Consider the following 27,403-nt stretch of genomic DNA (forward strand, 5'->3'; position numbering starts at 1 on the left):
GGTCACATTCAAAGTATTAGTCAAGTCCAGCATTTGAAGCACGTCCACATTCTCTTCATACTTTCTTTCCACATCAGCGATATCTTTCGCTGTGTTTCCTGCAGCACAATTGCGGCATCCTGCTGACAATGCCAAGTGTGAGAGAGGAACAGGGGTGTAGTCATGGCTGAGGACAGCATTGTATCTGTACCCTGGCCTCCCATCATATACATACGGTGTCCATTACTCAGCATACCTGTGACTTCAGGGTTAGCGCCATCCAGGTCTCCTCTCTAGTGTTGAGCGATACCGTCCGATACTTGAAAGTATCGGTATCGGAAAGTATCAGCCAATACCGGCAAAGTATCGGATCTAATCCGATACCGATACCCGATACCAATACAAGTCAATGGGACTCATGTATCGGACGGTATTCCTGATGGTTCCCAGGGTCTGAAGGAGAGGAAACTCTCCTTCAGGCCCTGGGAACCATATTAATGTGTAAAATTAAGAATTAAAATAAAAAATATTGCTATACTCACCTCTCCGACGCAGCCTGGACCTCACCGAGGGAACCGGCAGCATTCTTTGCTTAAAATGCGCGCTTTTCCTTCCTTCCGTGACGTCACGGCTTCTGATTGGTCGCGTGCCGCCCATGTGACCGCGACGCGACCAATCACAGCAAGCCGTGACGTAATTTCAGGTCCTGATGCCTATTTCTGCATTGAGGACCTGAAATTACGTCACGGCTTGCTGTGATTGGTCGCGTCGCGGTCACATGGGCGGCACGCAACCAATCACAAGCCGCGACGTAATTTTAAAAATGCGCGCATTTCCAGCCTCCCGAGACGTCACGGTTTGTGATTGGTCGCGTCGCCCATGTGACCGCGACGCGACCAATCACAAAGCCGGAACGTAATTTTAAAATACTGAATGCCTAGAAGGACCTGAAAATTACATCACGGCTTGCTGTGATTGGTCGCGTCGTGGCCACATGGGCGGCACGCGACCAATCAGAAGCCGTGACGTCACGGAAGGAAGGAAAAGCACGCATTTTAAGCAAAGAACGCTGCCGGTTCCCTCGGTGAGGTCCAGGCTGCGTCGGAGAGGTGAGTATAGCAATATTTTTTATTTTAATTCTTTATTTTACACATTAATGTTGTATTTTACACATTAATGTTGTTTCGATACCGATACCCGATACCACAAAAGTATCGGATCTCGGTATCGGAATTCCGATACAGCAAATATCGGCCGATACCCGATACTTGCGGTATCGGAATGCTCAACACTACTCCTCTCTGTTTCAGGAGACTTTCTTCAGACGGTTTCGCATAAACGGAGACACAGTCCAGCTTTAACTTCAAACAACAAACTTTACTTTTTACGGTTCGCAGAGCATCCTTCTCAGTTACAGTTATAGCAGAGGGTTTCAAACAATTCACAATTCTCACCTTCCCTGCTTCTCCTATTTTGGCCTCGAGTAAGTGCCCGGGTTGTACCACTTCCTGCGGTAATGCAGTGTTTTCCCTGTCCACACTCACTGTGCCTGGGGTGTTTGTGAACTCTGTTTTCAGGCTCCCTCTTGTGGTCACAGGTGGTATTGTGTGACTTTTGTTTTGGGCTCCCCCTGGTGGCTTTGTTTGTTATCCTGCGGGTCTGTGGCTGATCAGCTGCCTCGTTATTCACTTGGGAGTTTCCTATTTAGCTCTGTTTCACTTCCACTTGTTGCCAGCTGTCAATGTATTCAGTGCTATTCTGATTACTCCTGATTATCTTTGGTTTCAGTCTCTTCAGGAGAAGCTAAGTTCTGTTTAATTATTTTTTGCTCATCAGTCTGCAATATGATTTCTATGTATGATGAGTTTAGTCCAGTTTGCTAATATGTAATTTCTTGCTCTGGTTTGCTCTGGGATAAAGAGTTGCTTCCCTCGCACCGTTAGTTGGTGCGGGGGCTCGAGCAATCTCTGTGTGGATATTTTGAATAGGGTTTTTAATTGACCGCACAGTTCCCTTTCTATTTTCTGCTATCTAGTGTTAGCGGGCCTCATTTGCTAAATCTAATTTCATCTCTGCGTTTTTGCTTTCCCCTTAACTCACCGTTAATATTTGTGGGGGGCTATTCTATATCTTTGGGGTCATTTCACTGAGGCAAGTGAGGACTTTCGTTCCCTCTAGGAATAGTCAGTTTCTCAGGCCGTGACGAGACGTCTAGGATTTTCAGGTAACGTTCCACGGCTGCCTATAGTTGTTTGCGGATAGGATCAGGTTGTGGTCAATTCAGTTACCACTTCCCAGAGTTTGTAGTCGGTTTAGTTACTTAGCTAGTCCTACTTGCGATCCTTGCCACTAGGATCATAACAGTACAGCCGGCCAGTAAAGTGTTAATTGCATGGCAGAAGCAGGAGAAAAGAAGCCTTGAGAATTTTTTTTTTTTTGCTGTGTGTCTAGCTGCTGTGTCTAGCTTCACTCCAACTCTTAATCTTGGTGTGGCTCTGAACTCAGCTGCTGATATGGATATTCAGAGTTTGGCCTCCAGTGTAGATCATCTTGCTGCAAGGGTACAAAGTATTCAGGATTTTGTTGTTCACAGTCCTATGTCAGAGCCTAGAATACCTATTCCGGAGTTGTTTTCTGGAGATAGATCTAGGTTCCTGAATTTTAAGAACAATTGTAAATTGTTTCTTTCTTTGAAACCTCGTTCCTCTGGTGATTCCGTTCAGCAAGTTAAAATTATAATTTCTTTCTTGCGTGGTGACCCTCAAGATTGGGCCTTCGCATTGGCGCCAGGGGATCCTGCATTGCTCAGTGTGGATGCGTTTTTTCTGGCCCTTGGATTGCTCTATGAGGAACCTAATCTTGAGAACCAGGCTGAAAAAGCGTTGTTGGCCCTCTCTCAGGGGCAAGATGAAGCAGAGGTGTACTGCCAGAAATTTCGGAAATGGTCGGTGCTTACTCAGTGGAATGAGTGTGCCCTGGCTGCAAATTTCAGAAAAGGTCTTTCTGAGGCCATTAAGAATGTCATGGTGGGGTTCCCTACGCCTGCAGGTCTGAATGAGTCAATGACTCTGGTCATTCAGATTGATCGGCGTTTGCGGGAGCGCAAACCTGCGCACCATTTGGCGGTGTCTTCTGAACAGACACCTGAGTCTATGCAATGTGATAGAATTCTGACCAGAAGTGAACGGCAAAATTATAGACGGCAAAATGGGTTGTGCTTTTACTGTGGTGACTCAGCTCATGTTATCTCAGCATGCTCTAAGCGCAAAAAAAAGGTTGATAAATCTGTCACCATCGGTACTTTACAGCCTAAGTTCATTTTGTCTGTTACCCTGATTTGTTCCCTGTCATCTTACCCGGTTATGGCTTTTGTAGATTCAGGTGCTGCCCTGAGTCTGATGGACTTGTCATTTGCCAGGCGCTGTGGTTTTGTTTTGGAGCCTTTAAAATTCCCTATTCCACTAAGGGGAATTGATGCTACACCATTGGCTACGAATAAACCTCAGTACTGGACACAAGTGACCATGTGCATGACTCCTGTTCATCAGGAGGTGATTCGCTTTCTTGTACTGCATAATTTGCATGATGTTGTCGTGTTGGGTCTGCCATGGTTGCAGACTCATAATCCAGTCCTGGATTGGAAAGCAATGTCTGTGTCAAGTTGGGGTTGTCAGGGAATTCATGGCGACGCTCCTGTGGTGTCAATTGCTTCATCCACTCCTTCTGAAGTCCCTGCGTTTTTGTCAGACTACCAGGATGTATTTGATGAGCCCAAACTCAGTTCTCTACCTCCTCATAGGGATTGTGATTGTGCTATAAATTTGATTCCTGGTAGTAAGTTTCCTAAGGGACGACTTTTCAATTTGTCAGTGCCGGAGCATGCTGCCATGCGGAGTTATATAAAGGAGTCTTTGGAGAAAGGACTTATTCGCCCCTCCTCCTCCCCTCTTGGTGCGGGGTTCTTTTTTGTGGCTAAGAAGGATGGTTCTCTGAGACCTTGTATTGATTATCGCCTTTTAAATAAAATCACGGTCAAATTTCAGTATCCTTTGCCATTGTTATCTGATCTGTTTGCTCGCATTAAGGGGTCTAGTTGGTTCACCAAGATAGATCTTCGTGGTGCGTATAACCTTGTGCGTATTAAGTAGGGTGATGAATGGAAAACTGCATTTAATGCGCCCGAAGGCCATTTTGAGTACTTGGTGATGCCTTTTGGACTTTCTAACGCTCCTTCTGTCTTTCAGTCCTTTATGCACGACATCTTCCGCGAATATCTGGATAAATTTATGATTGTGTATCTGGATGATATTCTGGTTTTTTCTGATGATTGGGAGTCCCATGTTAAGCAGGTCAGGATGGTGTTTCAGGTCCTGCGTGCCAATGCTTTATTTGTGAAGGGCTAAAAATGTCTTTTTGGAGTCCAGAAGGTTTCTTTTTTGGGTTTCATTTTTTCTCCTTCTACTATTGAGATGGACCCAGTCAAGGTTCAGGCTATTCATGACTGGACGCAGCCTACATCTGTTAAGAGTCTTCAGAAGTTCTTGAGTTTTGCTAATTTTTACCGTCGCTTCATCGCTAATTTTTCTGGTGTTGTTAAGCCTTTGACGGATTTGACCAAGAAAGGTTCTGATGTTACTAACTGGTCTCCTGTGGCTGTGGAGGCCTTTCGGGAGCTGAAGCGCCGGTTTTCTTCGGCTCCGGTCTTATGTCAGCCAGATGTCTCTCTTCCTTTCCAGGTCGAGGTTGATGCTTCCGAGATTGGAGCGGGGGCTGTTTTGTCGCAGAGAAGCTCCGATGGCTCTGTGATGAAGCCATGTGCTTTCTTTTCAAGAAAGTTTTCGCCTGCCGAGCGGAATTATGATGTCGGTAATCGGTAGTTGTTGGCTATGAAGTGGGCATTTGAGGAGTGGCGACATTGGCTCGAGGGAGCTAAGCATCGTGTGGTGGTCTTGACTGATCACAAGAATCTGATTTATCTCGAGTCGGCCAAGCGGCTGAATCCTAGACAGGCTCGTTGGTCGTTGTTTTTCTCTCGTTTTGATTTCGTGGTCTCGTACCTGCCTGGTTCGAAGAATGTAAAGGCTGATGCTCTTTCTAGGAGTTTTGTGCCTGACTCTCCTGGAGATTCAGAGCCGGCTGGTATTCTCAGAGAAGGGGTGATTTTGTCTGCCATCTCCCCAGATTTGCGACGAGTGCTGCAGGAGTTTCAGGCGGATAGACCTGACCGTTGTCCACCAGAGAGACTGTTTGTCCCAGATAGATGGACCAGCAGAGTTATTTCCGAGGTTCATTCTTCGGTGTTGGCGGGCCATCCTGGAATATTTGGTACCAGAGATTTGGTGGCCAGGTCCTTTTGGTGGCCTTCCTTGTCGCGGGATGTGCGTTCCTTTGTGCAGTCTTGTGGAATTTGTGCTCGGGCTAAGCCTTGCTGTTCTCGTGCCAGTGGTTTGCTGTTACCTTTGCCTGTCCCGAAGAGGCCTTGGACGCACATTTCCATGGATTTTATTTCGGATCTCCCTGTCTCTCAGAGAATGTCTGTCATCTGGGTGGTGTGTGATCGTTTTTCTAAGATGGTCCATTTGGTGCCCTTGCCTAAGTTGCCTTCCTCCTCCGAGTTGGTTCCGCTGTCTTTTCAAAATGTGGTTCATTTGCATGGGATCCCTGAAAATATTGTTTCCGACAGAGGATCCCAGTTTGTGTCTAGATTTTGGCGGACCTTTTGCGCTAAGATGGGCATTGATTTGTCTTTTTCGTCGGCCTTCCATCCTCAGACGAATGGCCAAACCGAGCGAACTAATCAGACCTTGGAAACCTATTTGAGATGTTTTGTTTCTGCTGATCAGGACAACTGGGTTACTTTTTTGCCATTGGCCGAGTTTGCCCTTAATAATCGGGCTAGTTCTGCTACTTTGGTTTCTCCTTTTTTTTGTAATTCGGGGTTTCATCCTCGTTTTTCCTCGGGTCAGGTGGAGCCTTCTGACTGTCCTGGAGTGGATGTTGTGGTGGATAGGTTGCATCAGATTTGGAATCATGTTGTGGACAATTTGAAGCTGTCACAAGAGAAGGCTCAGCGCTTTGCCAACCGCCGTCGCTGTGTGGGTCCCCGACTTCGCGTTGGGGACTTGGTGTGGTTGTCTTCTCGCTTTGTTCCTATGAAGGTCTCCTCTCCTAAGTTCAAGCCTCGGTTTATCGGTCCTTATAAGATTTTGGAAGTCCTTAACCCGGTGTCATTTCGTTTGGACCTCCCAGCATCGTTTGCTATTCAGAATGTGTTTCATCGGTCGTTGTTGCGGAGGTATGTGGTGCCTGTGGGTCCTCCGGTTGAGCCTCCTGCTCCTGTGCTGGTTGAGGGAGAATTGGAATACGTGGTGGAGAAGATCTTGGATTCTCGTATTTCTAGATGGAGGCTTCAGTATTTGGTTAAATGGAAGGGCTATGGTCAGGAGGATAATTCCTGGGTTGTCGCCTCTGATGTTCATGCGGCCGATTTGGTTCGTGCCTTCCATGTGGCTCACCCTGATCGACCTGGGGTTTTTTATGAGGGTTCGGTGACCCCTCCTCAAGGGGGGGGTACTGTTGTGAACTCTGTTTTCAGGCTTCCTCTTGTGGTCACAGGTGGTATTGTGTGACTTTTGTTTTGGGCTCCCCCTGGTGGCTTTGTTTGTTATCCTGCGGGTCTGTGGCTGATCAGCTGCCTCGTTATTCACTTGGGAGTTTCCTATTTAGCTCTGTTTCACTTCCACTTGTTGCCGGCTGTCAATGTATTCAGTGCTATTCTGATTACTCCTGATTATCTTCGGTTTCAGTCTCTTCAAGAGAAGCTAAGTTCTGTTTAATTATTTTTTGCTCATCAGTCTGCAATATGATTTCTGTGTATGATGAGTTTAGTCCAGTTTGCTAATATGTAATTTCTTGCTCTGGTTTGCTCTGGGATACAGAGTTGCTTCCCTCGCACCGTTAGTTGGTGCGGGGGCTCGAGCAATCTCTGCGTGGATATTTTGAATAGGGTTTTTAATTGACCGCACAGTTCCCTTTCTATTTTCTGCTATCTAGTGTTAGCGGGCCTCATTTGCTAAATCTAATTTCATCTCTGCGTTTTTGCTTTCCCCTTAACTCACCGTTAATATTTGTGGGGGGCTATTCTATATCTTTGGGGTCATTTCACTGAGGCAAGTGAGGACTTTCGTTCCCTCTAGGAATAGTCAGTTTCTCAGGCCGTGACGAGACGTCTAGGATTTTCAGGTAACGTTCCACGGCTGCCTATAGTTGTTTGCGGATAGGATCAGGTTGTGGTCAATTCAGTTACCACTTCCCAGAGTTTGTAGTCGGTTTAGTTACTCAGCTAGTCCTACTTGCGATCCTTGCCACTAGGATCATAACACTGGGGTCTCCTCATTTCACCACGGTTCTGAGGGCATCAGCCCATACAACGAGTTGCCACATCATGAAGCCACCTGCATCCCCGTACTGTCCTGGTCCTGCTTTCCTCTCCCAATTCTTCACTGCTGCCGGCTCAATGCACTGCTATATCTCTAGCCGGTGATCCCTGGATGGCTGGTCACTGCACTTTAATGTTGCGCAGCTGCTCGGAAACCTGGGTTCTGGCGCCCAACCAAGCTGCCTGTGCACCCTGGCCCCTACTGACTCAAACTAGGAAGCTGTACTTACCTTATCCTAGCTAGCTCTTCCTATGATTAACTATTTCCTATGCTAAACCCCTATCCATTACTATGGTTGCTATAGTGCCCCTTCTAGTGGCCAAAAATGGGTCCTACTCTTTACCTAACACGCATATACATTGTATAGCAAATATATATATTACAGTATATACATTGCAGCATAATATACAACGTCAAATATGCAGTAAATATACATATGTGCAAATAACATTAAACACACTTAAATACGGGTTTGTCATATACTGTAAGTAAAGGGTTAGAGCATAAACCAGCCTCGGTACACTACTTACATGGTGGAGGGATATCACATGAGCACTGCAACCAATTAGTGGCCAATGAACTACCTTGATATTTCAAGTGGCTGCTTATTGGCTGCATGGTCATGTGACATGCTGTGCCTCAAAAAGTGGTGAGGTGACTGGCAGTGTGACAGTGGGGAGTCGGTAAATGGGTTTATGTTCTTTTTCATTTATGAACACTTCAAGCCTATTTTTATTATTTAAATATATAGTGATCAATCCCATAGAATTCTGTTGTCCAGATTATTATATACAGTAAGCTATGGGTGAACTCAACCTCATAATTAATTCAATCAGGATACTGCTTTACGTAATTTAATTATATTAAACAGGAGTAAAATCAGTTTTTGGACCCATAGTTAAAGGGGTTATTTCCTTTCAGAAAACCCCAGCCACTGGGTGCAATTTCTTTAAAACAAAAAAGTGTTCTTTACTCCCCATCCCTGGGTCCAGTACTGAGTCTCTGCCACTGATCCCGCTTTTAATGATTGGCTACCATGCTGTCAAAATTATGTCAGTGCCCCAGCCAATATTAGACACTAGACCCCCAGTGGATGCTCAGCTTTGGCTGCAGGAACAGTGAGCAATGCATGCTTTTTTTGGGGGGAGGGGTTTAAGAAACTGGGAGTAACGACTAAGATTTTCTGAAAGGGGAAAGCCCCTTTAAAGGACAAAAAGTTATGCGTACATGGTGAATTAAGCACAGTTTTTAGCCTGTAAATATAAAAGAATATTTTTTTCTATTCACTGATTGCAAGCAGAAATGTTTAAATGGTGAATAATTGAAATAAAATATATTAGCTCATTCCACGTTTTTACACATTTATTAATATTTAATCAAGTAAGACTATTAAATGGCTGAAAATTGAAGTTTGTTATACCTGTACCTATAAAATAGCAGCATCAATAATTTCACTCCAAGCAGTCTAGGCATTTTTTTTTATTAATTTTACCGCTGATCTAGGAGTTACATATAAATTACTCATTGATCTTTCTTTATGCATCAGATTATTACCATAGGACAAACAATTGCCTTCCTATTGTCCCAGGAAACAATAGTTGTATCTGTATTTCAATTTTCTGTCCATGTTGCATAGAGCCCTTCTTTTCATTTATATGATAATGTTGTTTTCACCATCTCACCCACCATATGCTAACAAACCTGAAAGGGCAGGAGTGACCCAAATGTTAAAAATAATATGTAGACGTTACTGGGACCTGATCTCAGCTCCATTTGTATCCTTTCTAATCCAGATCATTCTGTAATGGTAAATTGATATTTAGACTAGCATCATGCACGAATGAGGTGACAAAGGCTTTATAGCGACAAGAAACATCACTACAAACCCATCATCAAGTAATATCTTCTGCAGAAAAATATAGATATACAGTACATATACCAATATGGGTAAGGTTATTTTACAAATAGGTAAAGCAAATAAATCATTTATTACTTTTATATGGATGTTAAACTTTTATATGTATTTTCAGTATTAAGCCACGTTCACATGTTTAGTATTTGGTCAGTAGTAAAATCAGTAATGAATATTAGAGTTTCTTATTGAGGAAAATGATCTAATACCACGTGTCTGAGTGACTAAAGTAAGTGAAGTATCTAATCTGTTTTCGTATTTAAAGTCAGTTAGAAATTGAATATCCTAATATGAAACAGTGACCTAATATAGCTTGGTGCGGAGTACCCGTACTACAGCCTGGTGGTCAGTCACTTAATACAACTTGGTGTGGAGTACCCGTAACACAGCCTGGTGGTCAGTCACTTAATACAACTTGGTGCGGAGTACCCGTAATACAGCCTGGTGCACAGTGACCTAATACAGCCTGGTGGTCAGTCACTTAATGCAAACTGGTGCCGAGTACCCATAATACAGCCTGGTGCACAGTGACCTAATACAGTCTGATACAAAGTACTCATAATACAACTTGGTGCATAGCACCCGTAATTCAGCCTGGTGCACAGGGACCTTATACAGCCTGGTGGTCAGTCACTTAATGCAAACTGGTGCCGAGTACCAATACAAACTGGTGCAGAGTACCAATGAGTAGTCAATCACATGACTACTAAATAAAACCAATGAATTATAAGAAAATAAAGACACAAAAGAAAAGCCAAAGCAAAAACAAAAAACACATGAACAGCAAATCAAAGTATGTTAACTGTCTCAATAATGAAAGATAAGTTCTTTGCACATGTTCAGTCCATTTGGGTTGCATGTGTCAAGGCTATACATCCAATATGCTTGAAAATTAGAGATGAGCTAACTTGTTCGGAAAACGTTCACCAATCTCAAATTTGGCACGAACGTTTCTTATTCGGATTCATGTTCAGATTCTCGAGCTTTTTCACTAAAATGGGCAAAAGTCGGCCAAAGTTCGGTAAATAATCAAGTTCACTAAGGGCTCTTTCAGACGGCAGTGTTTCCGGTAGCAGCACGGACCGTAAAACATCCAACCCACATGCACACTGATGACACACAGATGACATTTATTCTGGATGTCTGTTTATTTACCACACAGCTATAGGATTAGTAATGGATAGGTGTCTTATAAACGCCTCTCCATTACCAAGCCGTGGGCATGATGTCACCGGTCAATACACAGGTGACATCAACCTCACAAATATGAATACCTCTTCCCCAGATCAAAATGTTCAAATTGGATAACCAATTGGAATCACACCAAACAGAAATGCCTCTGGAATTTTTTATTCAAGCACGACCACTTGGACTTGTGGCCACTCCAGGACCAGCACAGCTCCATGCATTACAGATGGGCGGCATATCGCAGTGGAGGATCCCATTCATTTGCTAAAGGCAATCTGCACATTTGCACTATGCTTCCAGGTGATCACATGCACATATATCACTCACACATCTATATATATACATGTTTTAACTGTGCTTAGGTAGCGCTCCTTTGTTTTCTCTCTCCAGTTTCCTGCAAAAAAAATCTCATATTATAACTGTGACCAGCGCTAAATAACAACCATGTAATGCAACCCTTCTAACTAGGGAATTTTTTTCACTTTTGCTTTTTCTTTGCATTCTTTCAACAGCTATAACGAACATTTTCCATTAACACAGCTTGTTTTTATGTATTTTAACATACTGACTAGATAGCTATTAAACTATACTAAATCAAAAAAGTGTCTCTGCTTTTTAGATAAAAAGTTACAACTTTATTTAAACACACATAAAATGAATACACACCAATAAAATAGTGCCTCTAAACCAAACACAATGCTATACAGGGGGCCAGCTGAAGCATGTACATATAGAAATTCAAATAAATACAAATTCCTCAGATTAGATATGGAATGCCAGCTGAAAAATTTCAAAGTAATACTCACACCATATCCTCACCCTACCAATCAAAATTTAACGGGAATTCCTTGTTGGATGAGTAAAATGGTGTTTTTAAAGTGCAAAGTGCATCCCAACCTCAATATCCAAGTTATATTCTGCCATAGTGGCACATATGGGAGCATGTATAAGGTGCATATAGTATAGGTAAAAATAACTAATAGCTGTGTCAAGTGAGATATACTCACAACGTCTCAAATCACCGCACCATTATCCGCAATATACACTTCGTGAAGTTAGCAATACTAAAGAGTTGCAGTCCCTGATGAACACATATTACCTGGCTCTATATGTGGCTTCCAAAGACATAATGCTGTGTGGCACGCTGTGCCTCCGAGATCCCCGACGCGCGTTTCACGATTGCTTCTTCCTGGGGGAGTGCACTTTTGCTTTTTCTTTCCTTTCCAACAGCTATAACTAACATTTTCCATTAACACAGTTTGTTTTTATGTATGACAAGTTGTAGTTTAGAATTATACTAAATTATACTAATTTATTTTCCTATACAATGTTCTAGAAAACAAGAAAAAATTTCCAAGTGTGGTGAAATGTTGAAAAAAAATGCAATTCTGCCATTGTATTTTGTGACTTGTTTTATGGCAATCATTGTGCAGTAAAAATTATTTTTAAATATGATTATCGGAGTCAGTGTGATTTTAGTGATGCCATAATCATTTTTTTATTTTAAAAAAAATTCTTTGTGTTGCCGTTTTACAAAATCCTTACCTTTTTGTTATTTTTTTGTTGATGAAGCCAAGTGAAAGCTTGTTTATTGTGTAGTGATACAACATTTTTACTGCTACCAGTCTCGGGTACATATAACGTTTTAATCACTTTTTTTGTATTTTTGTATGGAGGTGAGGTGACTAAACAAATGCATTTTTTTCCTTTTTATGAAAGAAACACATACAGGTGCATCTCACAAAATTAGAATATCATCAAAAAGTTAATTTATTTCAGTTCTTCAGTACAAAAAGTGAAACTCATATTAGATAGTCATTACAAACAGAGTGATCTATTTCAGGTGTTTATTTCTGTTAATATTGATGATTATGGCTTGCAGCCAATTAAAACCCAACAGTCATTATCTCAGTAAATTAGAATGCTTTATAACACCAGCTTGAAAAATGATTTTAACATCCGAAATGATGGCCTACTGAAATGTATGTTCAGTAAATGCACTCAATACTTGGTCGGGGCTTCTTTTGCATCAGTTACTGCATTGATGCAGTGTGGCATGGAGGCGATCAGCCTGTGGCTAGTGTTGAGCGATACCGTCCGATACTTGAAAGTATCGGTATCGGATAGTATCGGCCGATACCCGAATAGTATTGGATATCGCCGATACCGATACCCGATACCAATACAAGTCAATGGGACACCAAGTATCGGAAGGTATCCTGATGGTTCCCAGGGTCTGAAGGAGAGGAAACTCTCCTTCAGGCCCTGGGATCCATATTACTGTGTAAAATAAAGAATTAAAATAAAAAATATTGATATACTCACCTCTCCGGAGGCCCCTGGACATCACCGCTGGTAACCGGCAGCCTGCCATAAGAACCAATACCTGGTTTACAAACAACAGTATCACTGTGCTTGATTGGCCAGCAAACTCACCTGACCTTAATCCCATAGAGAATCTATGGGGTATTCTAGAAAGGAAGATAAGAGACACCAGACCCCACAATGCAGACGAGCTGAAGGTTGCTATCAAAGCAACCTGGGCTTCCATAACACCTCAGCAGTGCTACAGTCTGATCGTCTCCATGCCACGCCGCATTGATGCAATAACTGATGCGAAAGGAGCCCCGACCAAGTATTGAGTGCATTTATTGAACTTACATTTCAGTAGGCCAACATTTCGGATTTTAAAATAATTTTTTCAAGCTGGTGTTATAAAGTATTTTAATTTACTGAGATAATGACTTTTGGGTTTTCATTGGCTGTAAGCCATAATCATCAACATTAAGAGAAATAAACACTTGAAATATATCGCTCTATTTGTAATGACTATCTAAAATATGAGTTTTACTTTTTGTACTGAGGAACTGAAATAAATTAATTTTTTGATGATATTCTAATTTTGTGAGATCCACCTGTAAGTACAAAAGTCAACATATAGAAGTCCATTCCTCCTCGCTTACTGAAAATAGACCTCTGGTTAATAAAGATAAAATGCTGTGTCATCACATTGCTCCCCTATCTTAATTAGCCAGACGTGAAGGATTCCAATCATCGTTCTCCACTTATAGGGGACAGTCCACAGCATGTCTTTAAGCACAGACAAGAATGTAAGAGGTCTCACCTTCATGACCACAAATCTTTGTATCATCCAGTTTGCTCAGAGCATATTCCATTTCTTTCTTGCGAATAAACTCCAAGTAATTGAAGAGAAACGACTCATATCGATTGTGTCCACATATGGCATCCTCTGCGTTCCTGAATTAAATCCAATTCAATCCATCAAAGCTGGCACAGCTCCTGTAGTTGCAGTTTCTTGTTGAGGTTATACATTCACTCTGGCCCTCTTCCCAAGGCAGAGCTGGTGGGGTTGGACATAGTGGCATAGAAAACCTGCTGTGTGTGCCTTATCAATGGTCTGCTGGGTCTTTCTGTATACCTCCCTGGTTGTGAAGCACTGGATGGTGTCTGAGAACAGCAGTCCCTTGCAGCTCTCCTGAATCTGCCAGGCTGAGAAGTATCCCACTTCTGCCACCATAACGTGGTGACATGAGGGGTCAGCGGGTGCTCTAGTCCGCTAGCCGAAACCGCATGGACCAGGGCACATCAAACCTAACGCCTGTTTTCCTTTTACCCTGTGTCGTCACTCCATACAAGTTAATTAATTTTATATTTTGGTATATTTTTACAGCTGTACCCCCTCACACACAGTATGATGCCCCAAAAGCCCCCCACATAGTAAAATGCATGCATCAACCCCTACTTAATATGATGCTCCCAACAGCCCCCCACATAGTATGATGCCTACTGTACAGTAGGAGTTCGCCAACAGCCCCATATACATTATGATATAACCAACAGCTCCCTACACAGTATGATGTCCCTAACAGACCTCCACAGTATTTTGTTCCCAACTGCCTCACACACAGTATGAAGCCCACAACAGGCCCCCACACAGTATGATGTCTCCAACATATACCCTTACAGTATAATGCTTTCCAAAGCCATTACGCCCATAAAATATGATGGCCCAACAACCTAACAGTTTCATGACTCTTTAGTGCCCTAAATACAGTATAGTGCATCAAACATCTTTTAACACAGTATGATGCCTCCAACAGTCCTACACATAAGGCTACTTTCACACTAGCATCGTACGACGCACGTCGCACGTCGCAATGCATCGTTATGTAGAAAAAACGCATCCTGCAAAGTTGCCCGCAGGATGCGTTTTTTCTCCATAGACTTATACATAGCGAAGCATTGCGACGGAGTGCCACACGTCGCAACCGTCGTGCGACGGTTGCGTCGTGTTTTGGCGGACCGTTTGCACAAAAAAATGTTACATGTAACTTTTTTTGTGCGTCGTGTCCACCATTTCCGACCGTGCATGCGTGGCCGGAACTCCGCCCCTCCTCCCCGGACATTACAATGTGGCAGCGGATGCGTTGAAAAACTGCATCCGCTGCCCCCGTGCATAATTAATACACTGTCCGTCGGTACGTCGCCCGACGGTTTGTGACGGCCCGCACCGACGGACTAGTTTGAAAGTAGCCTAATATGATGCCCCCAACACTCCCCCATACACACATTATGATGCTCCCACTGGAGAAGTAGAAGAACAGAGCTGAGTAGTGAACTCCTGACCTCTGCTGGCAAAATTAGGCTGCAGATAACATTAAGCAGAATGGTGCTTCTGTTCAAGCAATGCAGGAGCATGGGGAGAGATGCATGTATCTTTGTCACTTCTACCGGAGCTGGGATGTCCAGTGTCTGCAGCGCAAATGTGTCGGCAGAGATCAGGATTGCACTGTCCATCTCTGCTCTCCCACTTCTTTTGCCTGGGTGCTGGCTATTCTGAAGGTACAGGAGAACAAGTTTTTTGATTAAATGTTCATCATTGAAAGCCGCCCACTTGCCTGATATTTTTATAATTAGGTGAGAACATGGCAGAGGAGCCTGTTTGAGATGGGGGCCCTGGGTCCAGTCTGCTCTTTTCATAATGCCATCCCTGCTTGTGGCAGCAACAGTATGACAGATTAATATAAAAGATGTGGCACACGGTATTATTTGTGTGAATGCCTGCTCACATTATCATATTGGGCTTGAGAGTGACTGACAAATAAGCTGAAACACCTGGCAAATGTTTCAAATGATTGAGCTGTCATTTGCTACTGGAATACAATTTATTTATCATGCAATCCCCATACAGCTTTAGACATTTCAAACCTAGCATAAGAAGGGGAGCAAAAATAACATGGAAATTATTCCCCTTTAATACAAAAGCTAAATAAAATTATCATTAAAGCTAATTCAATTACAAATGCAGTGTAATAGAGGACATGTAAGTAGCATGTCTATAGGATCACATTATAATGCAATGTAGTTATTCTACTAATAGGAACAAATGCATATAATCAAAGGTAGTAAATTGGAACAAATAAATAAGCAGGTAGATAAATGATCTAGGAGATATGTCGCTCTACACAAGAGTAACTAGACATAAAAAATCATAAAAAAAGAGAAGAAAATAAATTGAAAATTTGTGCATATCAGAAAAATTCAAAAATTTTGAAGCTTTTAAAAGTAACAAGGTCCCTAAAATGTGAACACTTAAAGGGAACCTGTCACCCCCAAAATCGAAGGTGAGCTAAGCCCACCAGCATTAGGGGCTTATCTACAGCATTCTATAATGCTGTAGATAAGTCCCCGATGTATCCTGAAAGATGAGAAAAAGAGGTTATATTATGCTCACCCGCGCGGTCCCGGTCCGGTTCTGGTCCGATGGACGTCACGGTCCGGTCCGGGGCCTCCCATCTTCATAGGATGACATCCTCTTCTAGTCTTCACGCTGCGGCTCTGGCACAGGCGTACTTTGTCTGCCCTGTTGAGGGCAGAGCAAAGTACGCCTGCGCCGGAGCCGCAGCGTGAAGACAAGAAGAGGACGTCATCGTAAGAAGATGGGATGCCCCGGACCGGACGGAACGCCCATTGGACCAGAACCGGACCGGGACCGCCCCCCAGGTGAGTATAATCTAACCTCTTTTTCTTACCTTTCAGGATACATCGGGGGCTTATCTACAGCATTACAGAATGCATTACAGAATGCTGTAGATAAGCCCCTGATTACGGTGGGCTTAGCTCACCTTCGATTTTGGGGGTGACAGGTTCCCTTTAAAGGATGCTTCACATCTCTGCCATTCATTGCTGAAATAGGAATATCTGCCTCCAGAGCAGGAGTTACAAAAATAGTGAAGTGCAACTGCAGCTGTTTACTTAACTTCCATGGAAATTATGGAAAAAGTGTAGTAAAGCGAGCTTCACTGTGGGGGTAACTCCGAATTTACTGGTTACAGACAGTTTGTTGTGCTATATGGTTTCCATAACTCCTATTAAGTTTGTCTGTTGCCATTTTGCTACGGAAATGTGTAAAACTTACAGTGATAGGGAGTTTAGATTGTGAGCACTAATGGGGACGGTGATGCTGTAAAATGCTGTGGAATTTAATGGAGCTACATAAATAAGTAAAATAAATAAAAAAAAGTACATATCCATGTGTTTCTTTCTATCCTTTGCGAAGTTATCATAATAGAGACATAATTATTACAGAAAATAAGCAATGGCCACATAGATATCTATAATAGATCAAGAACATAGGTAAAAATAATTGTATTTAGTTAATACTGTATATATAGTGTAGTTCAACAATTGAATAAAACACGTACTGGACCTCAACCCAAAGTGAGAATAACTAATGTGTCAGTGATATATATTGGCAAAAAAATTAATGCACCAATAGAAGAAAAAAACGAACATATGGACCAAAAGTATATGGGACAAATAATATTAATTTAAAATACCTTTATTAATGCAAAAATATATGGTAACAAATGACACCATCACACAAGGGTGTCGGCACAGAAATAAAATAGAATAATTATACAAAAAAAAATTGAACTCAGCCAAAACGGGAACCACCAGGTAACCATATAAATCCTAAAGTGGAAAAAAAAACAAACAAAAAAAAACATATATATATATATATAGAATACACCAGCAAATATATACTGTAATATCGGAAAGAGATGATTTAAAATACAATTATTTGCTATAGTTTCATAGAATAGTGGCATCGTGTAAATATTCAAATCACCTGTATATATAGCTACAATAGCCAATAATGAAAGGCCTACACTGTCATACGGTCATATAATCGCCAAACCTGGTGCAAAATAAGAAAGAGGCAATATTGATGCAAAAAATACCCGGTGGATGATGGCTGGCTGTGCGAGACACTGCCCAAACAGTTCAACAATGTCTCCACAGATAAGTGGAGTGAAGGAAAATAGCACAAAAGAGTATGTGTAATGTGTATACATGTGTGTAATGTGCATACTGTATATTTATGTGTTTATTGTATCCGTATGTGTTTAATGTGTATAATTTTGCTGCAGAATCAACGGGAATGACTATATACCACAAAGATATCTCAAGTCTTCTATGTTGCATATAGTATAATTACGCTTTGTGGCTATGTTTACAGTGACATATGATGATGATGATGAACCTGAAAAACTTCTCAATTTAAAAAGTTGGAAGGATTTAAATAACTATAAACAAGATCTTCTAAATAAATATATATATAAATATATATATATAAAATTTATTTTTTTCAAGAGTTGGCACCCTTGAAAATGTTCCAGAAAATGAAGGATATCTCCCATAAAATGATGGCAATTACACGTTTTGTTATACACATGTTCATTTTCTTTGTTGCATATACATAATATATATATATATATATATATATATATATATATATATATATATTATTACTTTATGATGAACAAAAACATTTCAGCCCCATAAAAAAAATTGTCACGGGTGTGTCAGGTGTGACAGTCAGTCATTCTGGATCAGGCTGTAGAAAGTCATTGTGCTTAGTTCTGCAGGCACTTTCTGGATCTTGCATCTCTGCTGTTGAGTAATATCCTTCTCCCTCTAGGACCTAGCAGTGATCTCCACTGTCTGCTACTGATTAACACACCCTTGCTGGATGTTTAAATACCTTTAGTCGCTTCAGCAAGGCGCTGGTGATAGTTTTATTTCCCTCAGTCTGGTTAGAAGTACCAGTAGTCTTCTAGTTCCTTCTTGGAGATCCCTTGGAGGATAGCTGGTGTAATCTCTTTTGGTGTCCTCTTAAGCTAAATGTATTCGCTCTTTTGTTTACCTTATATGTCTTTAGTTGTAGTGGGGGCTTACTAATGGCCACCCTGTCCCCTCCCTATCCAGGTCTTATCGCTAGAGGTAGTCAGTGACTAGGCTTCTGCTAGGTAATAGGTGTGGAACCTATTTAGGGATGTAAGAGGAGACAGATTTTATTCTGATCTGCTTAGGGGTCTCCACTTCCCCCTTTCCTAGGGTTTGAGCTTCCCAACCTCTTTCCTGCTGTTGTGCACCTAGTTTCTCAGTCACCCAGGGTGATAAATTTTCTGAATATTACTACTACAGTCAATTGAATTAGAATTTCTTAAATTAGTGACGATAAGATAATGATTCAAAGGCTTTGTTGGTGTAATATTGCATTTGGCAGGGCACAATTCCATCTAAGATATTCAAGACAATATATAAGACAATTAAATTGTTACATCATTCACAGTTGTTCAATTTATACTACTTGTTTTGAATTTTCATGATTGCTTGGTCAGTGTCAGTTTTATCACCAGTTTTTCATGTGGTTAACATAGAAGAAAATTTCAAGAAACATCATAGAAAAAGATACAGCTTACTTCTTATGGCTAAAATATCGACCACTACCTCATGTAATGTAGTTATCTTATACATTATTCATCTTTTTGTTTGTCTTGTGAGGTGCACTTATATAGTGCTGGGCAGGACAGCTGAACTACAGTAAGCGTATGGACGTTATCAATAGGTTGTAAGCCAGACACTAAATATCACATGTATCTGTGTGACTGGCGTCCTGTGCAAGCTCCATCTGGGTGCTTGTTTATTAGTACACAGTCACCCCCTCCATGAATAGGTAGGTCTGTAAGTGGCTGTTTGCATCGTTACTTTGCACCTGTGCTGCCCTCGCCTTTATCATGGGGTCTACTTCATCTTGCTAGTACGTTAGTAATCTCACCTCACCAAGTGTTGGTAAGGCTGTATCTTGCCTCTGTAATGTTTTTGAAATTTTGTTCTGTTAGCCAATTTTAATTTTAGTATAAGGACCCAAAACTTTGAGAACTGTATATTTTTCTGTGACAGTTTTTCATGTGTACAAATACATAAAAGATGATGAGTTTCTTTTGCAAACAGTCAGTGCAAAAGTGCAAAGAAGATAGGACTAGAATGCAATTAGCATAGTATCAGTATTGTTGTGAATTTGGATTCTGGGCTCCCCCGGTGGCCGCTTGTGGAATTGGACTTGTCATCCTCTTTCCTGTTTCACCTGATTCCATCAGTAGTGGGTGTCGCTATTTAAGCTCATTTCTCTGGTGGTTTCTTGCCGGTCAACAATGTTATCTGATGCCTCTCAGTGCTTGTTCCTGCTTCTAGACAACTACTGATAAGTTGGACTTTTGTCCATGTTTTGTTTTGCCTATTTGTTCCAGTTCGCAGCTGAAGTTTTGTTACTGTGTCTGGAAAGCTCTCGTCGATCAGGGATTGCTACTCTGGCGTTATGAGTTAATGCCAGAGTTTAAGGTAATCTCTGGATGGTGTTTTGTTAGTATTTTTCTGCTGACCATGAAAGTATACTATCTGTCTTCTGCTATCTAGTAAGCGGACCTCAAATTTGCTAAGACTATTTTCCTGCTGCGTTTGTTGTTTCATCTGAACTCACCGTCATTATATGTGGGGGGCTACTGTCTTCTTTGGAATATTTCTCTAGAGGTGAGCCAGGTCTTATATTTCCCTCTGCTAGCTATTTAGGTCTTAGGCCAGAGCTGGGCATCTAGCGATAAATAGGAAATGCTACCTGGCTATTTCTAGTTGCGCGGCAGGCTTAGTTCATGGTCAGTATAGTTCCATCTTCCGAGAGCTTGTCCCTCTATAGGCTTGCTATGATCTCTGCCTGCAGAGATCATGACAGTTTGACCGGCCCATAAAGTGTTAAAGACCCAGGTTGAGAAAGGAGAGTTATAAGAAGTCTGCTGGAATTTTTTTTTTTTTTTTTTTTTTTTTTTTCCTCCAGTCTGCCTTGCTGCAGTCTTTTTTCTCTCTCTCCTCCTAATCTCTGTATGCTCTGTGTGCACCTGACAATAATGGATCTCCAGAGTGTAACTGCGGGTTTGAATAATCTCATCACGAAAGTACAAAATTTACAAGATTTTGTAGTACATGCTCCGGTATCTGAGCCGAGAATTCCTTTGCCGGAGTTCTTCACAGGGAATAGAGCTAGCTTCCAGAATTTCCGAAATAATTGTAAGCTTTATTTGTCCCTGAAGTCTCGTTCAGCTGGAGACCCTGCTCTGCAGGTTAGGATTGTGATTTCCTTGCTCAGGGGTGACCCTCAAGATTGGGCCTTCTCATTGCCAGCAGGGGATCCTGCGTTACGCGATGTGGATGCGTTTTTTCTGGCCTTGGGCTTGCTTTATGAGGAACCTCATTTGGAACTTCAGGCAGAAAAAACTTTGATGGCACTATCTCAGGGGCAAGACGAAGCTGAAGTTTTCTGCCAAAAATTCCGTAAATGGTCTGTGCTTACTCAGTGGAATGAGTGCGCCTTGGCGGCAACTTTCAGAGAAGGTCTCTCTGATGCCGTTAAGGATGTTATGGTGGGGTTCCCTTTGCCTGCAGGTCTGAATGAGTCCATGACAATGGCTATTCAGATTGATAGGCGTCTGCGGGAGCGCAAACCGATGCACCATCTGGCGGTGTCTATGGAAAAGACGCCAGAAAGTATGCAGTGTGATAGAATTCTGTCCAGGAGCGAGCGACAGAATTTTAGACGGAAGAATGGATTGTGTTTCTATTGTGGGGATTCTACTCATGTTATATCGGCATGCTCTAGGCGTACAAAGAAGCTTGATAAGTCTGTTTCCATTGGCACCATTCAGTCTAAGTTTATTTTGTCTGTAACCCTGATTTGCTCTTTGTCATCCATTGCCACGGACGCCTATGTTGACTCTGGCGCCGCTCTGAGTCTTATGGATTGGTCCTTTGCCAATCGTTGTGGTTTTGATTTAGAGCCTTTGGAGACTCTTATTCCTCTGAAGGGGATTGACTCCACCCCATTGGCTAATAATAAACCACAATACTGGACACAAGTAACCATGCGTATCAATCCGGATCACCAGGAGATTATTCGTTTCCTGGTGCTGTATAATTTACATGACGATTTGGTACTGGGATTGCCATGGTTGCAGTCTCACAACCCAGTCTTGGACTGGAGAGCTATGTCTGTGTTGAGCTGGGGATGTAAGGGTATTCATGGGGACGTACCTTTGGTTTCTATTTCGTCGTCCATTCCCTCTGAAGTCCCTGAGTTCCTCTCTGATTATCAAGACGTCTTTGACGAACCCAAGCTTGGGTCGTTACCTCCGCACCGTGAGTGCGATTGTGCCATAGATTTGATACCGGGTTGTAAATATCCAAAGGGTCGTTTGTTTAATTTGTCTGTGCCGGAACATGCTGCTATGCGGGAATATATAAAGGAGTCTTTGGAAAAGGGACATATTCGTCCATCTTCTTCTCCCTTGGGAGCTGGGTTTTTCTTTGTCTCAAAAAAAGACGGCTCTTTGAGACCATGTATTGATTATCGGCTTCTGAATAAGATCACTGTTAAGTATCAATACCCATTGCCATTGCTTACTGATTTGTTTGCTCGTATAGAGGGTGCTAAGTGGTTCTCTAAAATTGATCTTCGTGGGGCGTATAATTTGGTGCGGATCAGGCAGGGGGATGAGTGGAAGACCGCATTTAATACGCCCGAGGGCCACTTTGAGTATTTGGTCATGCCTTTTGGTCTTTCTAATGCCCCTTCAGTTTTCCAGTCTTTTATGCATGATATTTTCCGCGATTTTCTGGATAAATTTATGATAATATATCTGGATGATATTCTGATTTTTTCTGATGACTGGGACTCTCATGTCCAGCAGGTCAGGAGAGTTTTTCAGGTTCTGCGGTCTAATTCTTTATGTGTGAAGGGGTCTAAGTGCGTTTTTGGGGTCCAGAAAATTTCCTTTTTGGGGTATATTTTTTCTCCCTCTTCCATTGAGATGGATCCCGTCAAGGTGCAAGCTATTTGTGACTGGACTCAGCCCTCCTCTCTTAAGGGTCTTCAGAGATTTTTGGGCTTTGCCAACTTTTACCGCCGATTTATTGCTGGTTTTTCGGATGTCGTTAAACCACTGACTGATTTGACCAGACAAGGCGCTGATGTTGCTAATTGGTCCCCTCATGCTGTAGAGGCCTTTCAGGAGCTTAAGCGCCGTTTTGCCTCTGCCCCTGTGTTGCGTCAGCCTGATGTGAATCTGCCTTTTCAGGTTGAGGTTGACGCTTCGGAGATCGGAGCTGGGGCAGTGTTGTCGCAGAAAGGTTCCGACTGCTCCGTCATTAGGCCTTGTGCCTTTTTTTTCTCGCAAATTTTCGCCCGCAGAGCGGAATTATGATGTTGGGAATCGGGAGCTTTTGGCCATGAAGTGGGCGTTTGAGGAGTGGCGCCATTGGCTCGAGGGGGCTAGGCATCAGGTGGTGGTATTGACTGACCACAAAAATTTGATTTATCTTGAGACTGCCAGACGCCTGAATCCTAGACAGGCGCGCTGGTCTTTATTTTTTTCTCGCTTTAATTTTGTGGTGTCATACCTACCGGGTTCTAAGAATGTTAAGGCAGATGCCCTTTCTAGGAGTTTTGACCCGGACTCTCCTGGTAATTCTGAACCCACAGGTATCCTTAGGGAGGGAGTAATTTTGTCGGCCGTTTCTCCTGATCTGCGGCGGTCCTTGCAAGAGTTTCAGGCGGATAGACCGGATCGTTGTCCGCCTGATAGACTGTTTGTTCCGGATGATTGGACCAGCAGAGTCATCTCTGAGGTACATTCTTCTGCATTGGCAGGTCATCCCGGAATTTTTGGTACCAGGGATTTGGTGGCAAGATCCTTCTGGTGGCCTTCTCTGTCACGAGATGTGCGAGTCTTTGTGCAGTCATGTGACGTTTGTGCTCGGGCCAAGTCTTGTAGTTCTCGGGCTAGCGGACTGCTGTTGCCCTTGCCTATTCCTAAGAGGCCTTGGACACACATCTCGATGGATTTTATTTCAGATCTGCCTGTTTCCCAGAAGATGTCTGTCATCTGGGTGGTCTGTGACCGTTTCTCTAAAATGGTCCATTTGGTTCCTCTGCCCAAGTTGCCTTCTTCTTCTGAGTTGGTTCCTCTGTTTTTTCAGAATGTTGTCCGATTGCACGGTATTCCTGAGAATATTGTTTCTGACAGAGGTACCCAATTTGTGTCTAGATTTTGGCGGGCATTCTGTGCTAGGATGGGCATAGATTTGTCTTTTTCATCTGCTTTTCACCCTCAGACTAATGGCCAGACCGAGCGGACTAATCAGACCCTTGAGACATATCTGAGGTGTTTTGTCTCTGCTGACCAGGATGATTGGGTTGCTTTTTTGCCATTGGCAGAGTTCGCCCTCAATAATCGGGCCAGTTCTTCCACCTTGGTGTCCCCGTTTTTCTGTAATTCGGGGTTTCACCCTCGATTTTCCTCCGGTCAGGTGGAATCCTCGGATTGTCCTGGAGTGGATGCGGTGGTGGAGAGATTGCATTACATCTGGGGGCAGGTTATGGACAATTTGAAGTTGTCACAGGAGAAGACTCAGCGTTTTGCCAACCGTCATCGTCGTGTTGGTTCTCGGCTTTGTGTTGGAGATTTAGTGTGGCTGTCTTCTCGTTTTGTCCCTATGAGGGTCTCTTCTCCTAAGTTTAAACCTCGGTTCATCGGCCCTTATAGAATATTGGAGATTCTTAATCCTGTTTCTTTCCGTTTGGACCTTCCTGCGTCCTTTTCCATTCATAACGTTTTTCATCGGTCGTTATTGCGCAGGTATGAGGTACCTGTTGTACCTTCTGTTGAGCCTCCTGCTCCGGTGTTGGTTGAGGGTGAGTTGGAGTACGTTGTGGAGAAAATTTTGGACTCTCGTGTTTCCAGACGGAAACTCCAGTATCTGGTCAACTGGAAGGGTTACGGCCAGGAGGATAATTCTTGGGTCAATGCATCTGATGTTCATGCTTCTGATCTTGTTCGTGCCTTCCATAGGGCTCATCCTGGTCGCCCTGGTGGATCTGGTGAGGGTTCGGTGCCCCCTCCTTGAGGGGGGGGTACTGTTGTGAATTTGGATTCTGGGCTCCCCCGGTGGCCGCTTGTGGAATTGGACTTGTCATCCTCTTTCCTGTTTCACCTGATTCCATCAGTAGTGGGTGTCGCTATTTAAGCTCATTTCTCTGGTGGTTTCTTGCCGGTCAACAATGTTATCTGATGCCTCTCAGTGCTTGTTCCTGCTTCTAGACAACTACTGATAAGTTGGACTTTTGTCCATGTTTTGTTTTGCCTATTTGTTCCAGTTCGCAGCTGAAGTTTTGTTACTGTGTCTGGAAAGCTCTCGTCGATCAGGGATTGCTACTCTGGCGTTATGAGTTAATGCCAGAGTTTAAGGTAATCTCTGGATGGTGTTTTGTTAGTATTTTTCTGCTGACCATGAAAGTATACTATCTGTCTTCTGCTATCTAGTAAGCGGACCTCAAATTTGCTAAGACTATTTTCCTGCTGCGTTTGTTGTTTCATCTGAACTCACCGTCATTATATGTGGGGGGCTACTGTCTTCTTTGGAATATTTCTCTAGAGGTGAGCCAGGTCTTATATTTCCCTCTGCTAGCTATTTAGGTCTTAGGCCAGAGCTGGGCATCTAGCGATAAATAGGAAATGCTACCTGGCTATTTCTAGTTGCGCGGCAGGCTTAGTTCATGGTCAGTATAGTTCCATCTTCCGAGAGCTTGTCCCTCTATAGGCTTGCTATGATCTCTGCCTGCAGAGATCATGACACAGTATGTTGAGTTTTTAATGGACTCAAAGACTTCACTGTGCAATTTTGATCAGTGACTTGAATAAAAATTTCAGATGTCTTCATTATTTTCTTTTTTTTTTCATATAGAACAAGGAACACGATCATCAGAATTAACCTAAATATTAATTGTATTTAAATATATTCTTAGGCTTTGGAGGATTGATTTTTTCACTTTTTCCTATTTTTCCTTTTATGATGACTGATCACCACGCACACAAAAAAAAAATCAATTTTGGTAGATTCATATTGATTGAAATAACATTTATGTTCAATATATGAATAAACTAAAACTAAGATATGAAACTTTCAATAAACTTATTTTTAACTGTAAATTAAAATAATGAAAAGATAATAATTAACCCTTCAGAGAAACCTCTAAGTTTTAATAATTGCCTCTCAAATTCCATGCTGTCAGGTTGAGGCCTTTGACCTGAGGGTGGAAGAAGGGGCCTTGAGAGAGTAGATCTCTGGTTTCTGGAAGAATCTAGGGGTCGGACACTGACATTGCTTTTAGCCACGAAATCCGTGGCCTCTTGGGCCAAAACGGAGCTATTAAAGTACCCTTGCCCCTTCCTCTCTTATCTTCCTGATGACTATTGGAAGAAGATTCCACAGAGGAAAGGCATAGGCCAGATGGAATGTCCATGGTATCTGCAGGGCATCGACTATGTCTGGATTGTCCTGCCTGTACAACGATGCGAATGTTTTGAGTTGCCGGTTTTGTCTTGTTGGAAACAAGTCTATTTGAGGCACTCCCCATCTGGCAGTTATCATCCTGAAGATTCGTTTGTTGAGCACCCACTCCCCCTGATGCAGGGTGTGGCAGCTGAGAAAATCTGCTCAGGTGTTTTCTATGCCCCGACATGTACTGCTGAAAGAGATAAGAGATGTTTCTCGGCTATAATCATAATATCTGCTGTAATGGCCATGAGGGTGTTTGATCGCGTACCTCCTTGATGGTTTATGTAAGCTACTGAGGTTGTGTTGTCTGACTGTATCCTTGTATGAGAGCCTTGTAGCTACGGAAGAAAGTTAAACACAGCATGATATATCTCCTTCAACTCCTTCACATTAGAAGACTCATTAGCTTGTGCTCTAGACCATCGACCTTGGACTACTTCGTCCCTAAAATGTGCGTGCCCCAGCCAAATGGACTAGCATCTGTGGTGACTATGTTTGAGGGAACCACCAGCCAAGGAACCCCGTCTGAGATATTCTTTGGATTTAACCACCATCTAAGGGATTGGATTACCTCTGCTGGCAGAAATATAGAACGATCCAGCTGCCCCTGTAGCCTACTATCTTCCTGTAATATAAAATTCTGTAATTCTCTAGTATGCAGTTGAGCCCACTGCACTGCAGGAATTCAAGAGGTTAATGAACCCAATGAAGACATGCCTTTTCTTAAAGACATACTACTGATCGCTTGGTCTACTTTATCAATTATAGATGACTTTTTTGCATCAGGGAGGAGACATTTCTGGGTCACTGAGTCCAGATGAAGACCTAGAAACATCTGGCAGGTGACAGGCCGTAATCTAGATTTCTCCCAATTAATCAACCAGCCGAGCTTCTGCAAGGAAGATACTATAACCCCCAGTCTTTGTTCACATTGAAGGGAAGAATTGCCCAGTGCCCACTATTAAGAGGTCATCTAAGTATGGAATAATTAAGGTATCCTTTACCCTTAAAAACGACATTACTTCTGACATTAGTAAATACGCGGGGTGCCATAGATAAACCAAAGGGCATAGCTTTGAACTGCAGCTGACGTATGTGACCTCCCATTGTGACTGCTACGCGGAGAAATTGTTGA

The sequence above is a fragment of the Ranitomeya variabilis genome, chromosome 5 (genome assembly GCF_051348905.1).
Source record: "Ranitomeya variabilis isolate aRanVar5 chromosome 5, aRanVar5.hap1, whole genome shotgun sequence".
NCBI lineage: Eukaryota > Metazoa > Chordata > Amphibia > Anura > Dendrobatidae > Ranitomeya > Ranitomeya variabilis.